Source organism: Triticum aestivum, chromosome 1D (genome assembly GCF_018294505.1).
Source record: "Triticum aestivum cultivar Chinese Spring chromosome 1D, IWGSC CS RefSeq v2.1, whole genome shotgun sequence".
NCBI classification, from domain to species: Eukaryota; Viridiplantae; Streptophyta; class Magnoliopsida; order Poales; family Poaceae; genus Triticum; species Triticum aestivum.
In genome coordinates this window covers 59103534-59109963 of record NC_057796.1, presented here as the reverse complement: position 1 = coordinate 59109963, position 6430 = coordinate 59103534, and positions in this window count along the sequence as shown.

Sequence of the window (6430 nt, the reverse complement as noted above, 5' to 3'; positions counted from 1 at the left end):
GTGACTATGGTTCGGATACGACCAAGCCCCCAAGTGATGCTGTGGCATTGCGCCGATCAAGAGGTGTAGCTATGGTTCGGATACGACCAAGCCCCCAAGTGATGCTGTGGCATTGCGCCGATCAAGAGGTGTAGCTATGGTTCGGATACGACCAAGCCCCCAAGTGATGTAATATAAAGCTTTGAGAAGCTAAATCAAGGGGTAAACCGGACGCCGCTTTGTAAGCTCCATGTAACCGCACATGATTTAAGAAAAACAACAGATACCCCGCTTTAGCTGAGGTTCCGGTTTATTATAATATATACCATGTCATAATATGCACATAAGCAGAGCCTATAGCTCAAGTATAGTAGGGCCAAAGATGAGCAATATTCCACGGCCGGTTGGTCTCCTCCTCCGATTTACGTGAGTCTTTGTGCTCTCGAACAACGATTAGATAGTATGACCCGTTGTGTAAATTCTTGCTGACCACAAAGGGTCCTTCCCAAGGGGGGGGATAGCTTATGCATATCCGTCTGATCCAGGATGAGCCGAAGCACCAAATCGCCTTCTTGAAAGGTTCTGGTTCTAACCCGGCGGCTATGATAATGACGCAGATCTTGCTGATAAATCGCCGAACGGGCTGCCGCCATGTCACGTTCCTCATCTAACAGGTCAAGAGCTTCCTGCCGTGCCTTCTCGTTGTCAGCTTCAACATATGCCGCTACACGAGGTGAGTCATGACGGATGTCACTAGGAAGAACTGCTTCCGCTCCATAAACCATAAAAAATGGTGTGTATCCTGTCGATCTGTTGGGTGTGGTATTGATGCTCCACAACACAGAAGGTAACTCCTCAACCCAACAACCCGGCGTCCGTTGCAAAGGAACCATAAGCCGGGGTTTGATGCCTCTCAAGATCTCTTGATTGGCCCTCTCCGCTTGACAATTAGACTGTGGGTGAGCCACTGATGACACGTCAAGCCGGATGTGCTCACGTTGACAGAACTCCTTCATGGCACCTTTTGACAGATTGGTACCATTGTCTGTTATAATGCTGTGTGGAAAGCCGAACCGGAAGATCACCTTTTTGATGAATTGAACCGCCGTGGCTGCGTCACACTTACTAACTGGCTCTGCCTCCACCCACTTCGTGAACTTATCAACTGCCACCAAAAGGTGGGTCTTCTTGTCCTTGGACCTCTTGAAAGGCCCAACCATATCCAGCCCCCAAGTTGCAAACGGCCAGGTGATTGGAATCATCCTCAATTCTTGAGCCGGTACATGAGCGCGCCTTGAGAATTTCTGACATCCATCACATCTTTTGACCAACTCCTCGGCATCAGCATGAGCTGTCAACCAATAGAAACCGTGACGAAACACCTTGGCCACCAAAGATTTTGAACCGGCGTGGTGACCACAATCTCCTTCGTGGATCTCACGCAAAATTTCACGGCCTTCCTCAGGAGACACACAGCGTTGAAACGCCCCTGTCACACTGCAATGATGTAACTCTCCATTGATAATAGTCATGGACTTGGACCACCGAATTATCTGCCTGGCCAAAGTTTCATCCTCTGGTAACTTGCCCCGGTTCATATACGCCAGATATGGAACCGTCCAATCCAGGATAACATGAAGAGCCGCCACCAACTGAGCCTCCGGATCAAGAACAGCCAAATCCTCTTCACCAGGGAGCTTGACGGACGGATTATGCAAAACATCCAGGAAGACATTAGGTGGAACAGGTTTACGTTGGGAACCCAGGCGGCTTAAAGCGTCTGCCGCTTCATTCTTCCGCCGGTCCACATGATCCACCTGATAACCTTTAAAGTGACCTGCAACAATATCCACCTCACGACGATATGCTGCCATTAGTGGGTCCTTGGAATCCCAAGTGCCGGACACTTGTTGAGCCACCAGATCCGAGTCACTGAAGCACTTAACTCGGCTTAGGTTCATCTCCTTAGCCATCCGAAGACCATGGAGTAAAGCCTCATATTTAGCTGCATTTTAGTGCAAGGGAACATTAAACGGAGAACATAACAAAACTTATCACCTCGTGGGGAAGTTAATACGACTCCAGCCCCCGAGCCCTCCAATTGCCTGGACCCATCAAAATGAATAGTCCAATAAGTATGATCCGGCTTCTCCTCTGGCGCTTGTAATTCTGTCCAATCATTGATGAAATCCACAAGTGCCTGAGATTTGATCGCCGTTCGGGGTATGTATTTCAACCCGTGAGGCCCGAGCTCTATAGCCCACTTAGCAATCCGGCCAGTTGCTTCCCTGTTCTGGACTATATCTCCCAACGGAGCAGAGCTGACCACCGTGATGGGATGCCCTTGGAAATACTGCTTAAGCTTCCGGCTTGCCATAAAAACCCCATACACCAATTTTTGCCAATGCGGGTACCTCTGCTTGGACTCAATAAGTACCTCACTGATATAGTAGACCGGCCGTTGAACTGGATATTCCTTTCCGGCCTCCTTGCGCTCCACCACAATAGCCACACTAACAGCCCGGGCGTTAGCTGCCACATATAGCAACAATGGCTCTTTGTCAACCGGAGCAGCGAGAACCAGTGGGATTAGCCAGCTGCCGCTTTAAGTCCTCAAATGCTTCATTAGCGGCGTCACTCCAGACGAAGTCATCCGTTTTCTTCAGCATCTGATACAAAGGGATGGCCTTCTCGCCAAGGCGACTGATAAACCGGCTCAACGCGGCAATCCGGCCTGCCAGGCGTTGAACATCATTGATACACTTCGGTTTGGCCAAGGAGGTGATGGCCTTGATCTTTTCTGGATTAGCTTCAATACCCCGGTTAGACACCAAAAAACCCAAGAGCTTGCCTGCAGGTACACCAAAGACGCACTTGGCCGGATTAAGCATCATTTTGTAAACCCGCAGGTTATCGAAGGTTTCCTTCAAGTCATCAATCAATGTCTCCTTCTTCCTTGATTTTACCACAATATCATCCACATAGGCGTGAACATTGCGGCCGATCTGTTTATGAAGACAATTCTGCACACACCGTTGATAAGTCGCCTGGGCACTCTTGAGCCCAAAAGGCATGGACACATAGCAGAAGGCTCCAAAGGGAGTTATGAAGGCTGTCTTCTCCTGGTCCTTAATTGCCATTTTGATATGATGATAGCCAGAATATGCATCCAAAAAGCTCAAACGCTCGCAACCCGCCGTAGCATCAATAATCTGATCAATATGAGGGAGGGCAAAAGGATCTGCTGGACAAGCTTTGTTAAGGTCTGTGTAGTCCACACACATATGCCAAGTGCCGTTCTTTTTAAGGACCAGCACCGGATTAGCCAACCACTCAGGATGGAATACTTCAACAATAAATCCAGCCGCCAAGAGCCTGGCTACTTCTTCTCCAATAGCTTTGCATCTTTCTTCATTGAACCGGCGGAGAAACTGCTTGACCGGTTTATACTTGGGATCAACATTGAGAGTGTGCTCAGCGAGTTCTCTCGGTACACCTGGCATGTCAGAAGGCTTCCATGCAAAGATGTCCCGATTCTCATAGATGAACTCAATGAGCGCGCTTTCCTATTTCGGATCCAAGTTAGCGCTGATGCTAAACTGCTTGGACGAATCGCCAGGCACGAAGTCAACAAGCTTAGTCTCATCAGCCAATTTAAACTTCAGGGCCGGATCATGCTCTGTAGTTGGTTTCTTCAACGAAGTCATATCTGCCGGATCAACATTGTCCTTGTAAAACTTCAACTCTTTTGTTGCACAAACCGACTCAGCATAAGCCGCATCACCTTCTTCACACTCTAGAGCAATCTTGCGGCTCCCATGCACGGTTATAGTTCCCTTGTGACTCGGCATCTTGAGCTGCAGATAGACATAACAAGGCCGTGCCATCAACTTAGCATAAGCTGGCCGTCCAAATAGGGCATGATACGGGCTTCTGATTTCCCCCACTTCAAAGGTCAAGGTTTCTGATCTCGAGTCATGCTCATCTCCAAAAGCCACCTCCAGAGCTATCTTACCAACAGGATATGCCGACTTACCAGGCACCACACCATGGAACACCGTATTGGACGGTTTAAGATTTTTATCTGTTAACCCCATGCGACGGAAAGTTTCATAATAAAGGATATTGATACTACTCCCTCCATCCATGAGTACCTTAGTGAACTTATAACCTCCCACCTGAGGTGCCACCATCAGAGCCAGATGACCCGGATTGTCAACCCGGGGCGGATGATCTTCTCTACTCCACACAATCGGCTGCTCGGACCAGCGCAAATAACGGGGCACCGCCGGTTCAACGGCATTCACCGCCCTTTTATGAAGCTTCTGATCGCGCTTGTCCAAGTTAGTGGTGAAGACATGATACTTTCCGCTATTCAACTGCTTCGGGTTGCTCTAGTAACCCGACTGCTGCTGCTGCTGCTGATTGCCCTGATGATTATAGCCACCTTGGTTACCCTGATTACTTTGATTGTTATGTCCACCCTGATTGCCGTGGAAGCCTGAACCGGAATTTCCTCCACCATAACCCGGTCCATGAGACCCGGGGCCCGAACCGCCTCCTGGTCCATGATCATACCGGAAAGAATCAGAATTTTTGAACTCTTGCACGATGTAACAATCTTTCCAGAGGTGCGTGGACGGGATCTCCTTCGTCCCATGCTTTGGACAGGGCTGGTTCAACAGATAAGACAAACGGTCCGGATTAGGACTTGGCCCTCCACCGCGCTGGGGCGGTTTACCCTTACGCCGCTGGCCCTTGTCATGTGTATTAGTATTAGCCACAAAGTCTAAACCATGGCCCGCCTTACGCTTGCCGCCGTTTCCATGACCCGCTGGGTTGTGGTGCTGCCCCTTGGCGTTGCCGCTCTTTTTTCCCTTCCATGTCTTATCATCGTCAGACTCGGGATCCTTGGTACTATCAGAGTCGGCATACTTCACCAGTGCAGCCATGAGGGTTCCCATGTCATTACAATGACGTTTGAGCCGTCCCAACTTCAACTTCAGGGGTTCAAACCGGCAATTGCCTTCCAATGTTAAAACTGCGGTGTCAGCGTTGATGCGGTCCGATGAATGCAAAATCTCCGAAACCCGGCGCACCCAATGGGTTGTTGACTCTCCTTCCTCCTGGACACAGGCAACTAAGTCCACAATTGACATGGGCTGCTTGCATGTATCCTTGAAATTCTAAATAAACTGGGCTCTCAACTCGGCCCATGACCTGATAGAATTAGCCGGTAAGCTCTTTAGCCAAGTGCGGGCCGTCCCTTCTAGCATCATGGTGAAGTATTTCGCACATGCTGCATCATCCACATCCAGCATCTCCATGGCCATCTCGTAGATTTCGACCCATGTTTCAAGGGATAAATCGGCGGTGTAATTCAGCACCTTGCGTGGGCCCTTGAAATCCTTGGGCAGGCGCACATTGCGCAACGCCGGGATGAGACACGACACTCCCAAAGAACTAGAGGTAACTCCTGGTTCCACCGATGTGGTTGGACGAACCAGAGTAAGCTGACGGGCTTCATGCTGCGCCGCTAACTCGGCCTCTCTGCATGCCCGAGCCCGGTCCACCACCTCCTGAGCATCACCAGCACCACCCGCCGGGTTATTGCCATGGGGCGGATCATGGTTCCGCGCATTGCTTGACATTGCCGGTTCATCCATACGCCTGCTGTAACTTCGGCTTGGACGGGGAGTGGAATGAATCCGAACGCGACTATATGAATAAGCCTCCTGTTGAACCAAGGCTGTCTGAAGAAGCTCCTTAACCCGACGCGTCTCGACCACCGCCGAAGAATCGCCTTTGATCGGGATGGCCGCCAGCCGTGAAGCGGCAGCGACAATGTTGTCCATCGGGTTAGAGTAATGACGTGGTGGCGTGGGGACACGCGGTGTTACAATGTTGTTCTGACGAGGCGGATCCACCAAACGTGGCTGAACCGGTGCCCCTGCTCTAGGTGCCTCCGCCCGGTTTACCACCGGCGGATTACTGGTCCCTGCTCCTGGGGTGTTAAAGAGATTTCTAGCATCATAAACCGGCGGCAGGTGAGATCGGTACCTCCTCTTCAGGACTTCGTTCGACGCACTCTGATCCAGCATAATCCGGTAAGCTTGTGCATCCAAAGCGGCCCGCTCCGCGGCCATCCTGGTATCCGCAGCTGCTAAGTCGGCTTTGGCCTGGGTGATCTGATCTTTCACTTTCGCGATTTCCGCATTGTGTGCGTCCTGATCCGCTGGGTTAACCTCCGCCATCAGCGTTGCCAACGCGTCAAACAAATCAGATAGAACCTGAGCTGGCGGTCGCACAGGGCCTCCTGCCCCGTCCGCTGTTGCCGCTATCGATCCGGAAATCATCGCCGCTGCGGTCGAAGAGTGGAGCGCCGGTTGCATACCGGCCATGAAGATCGCAACCCGGTTTGGCAGATCAAAGGGGTCCGGAATACTGTCGC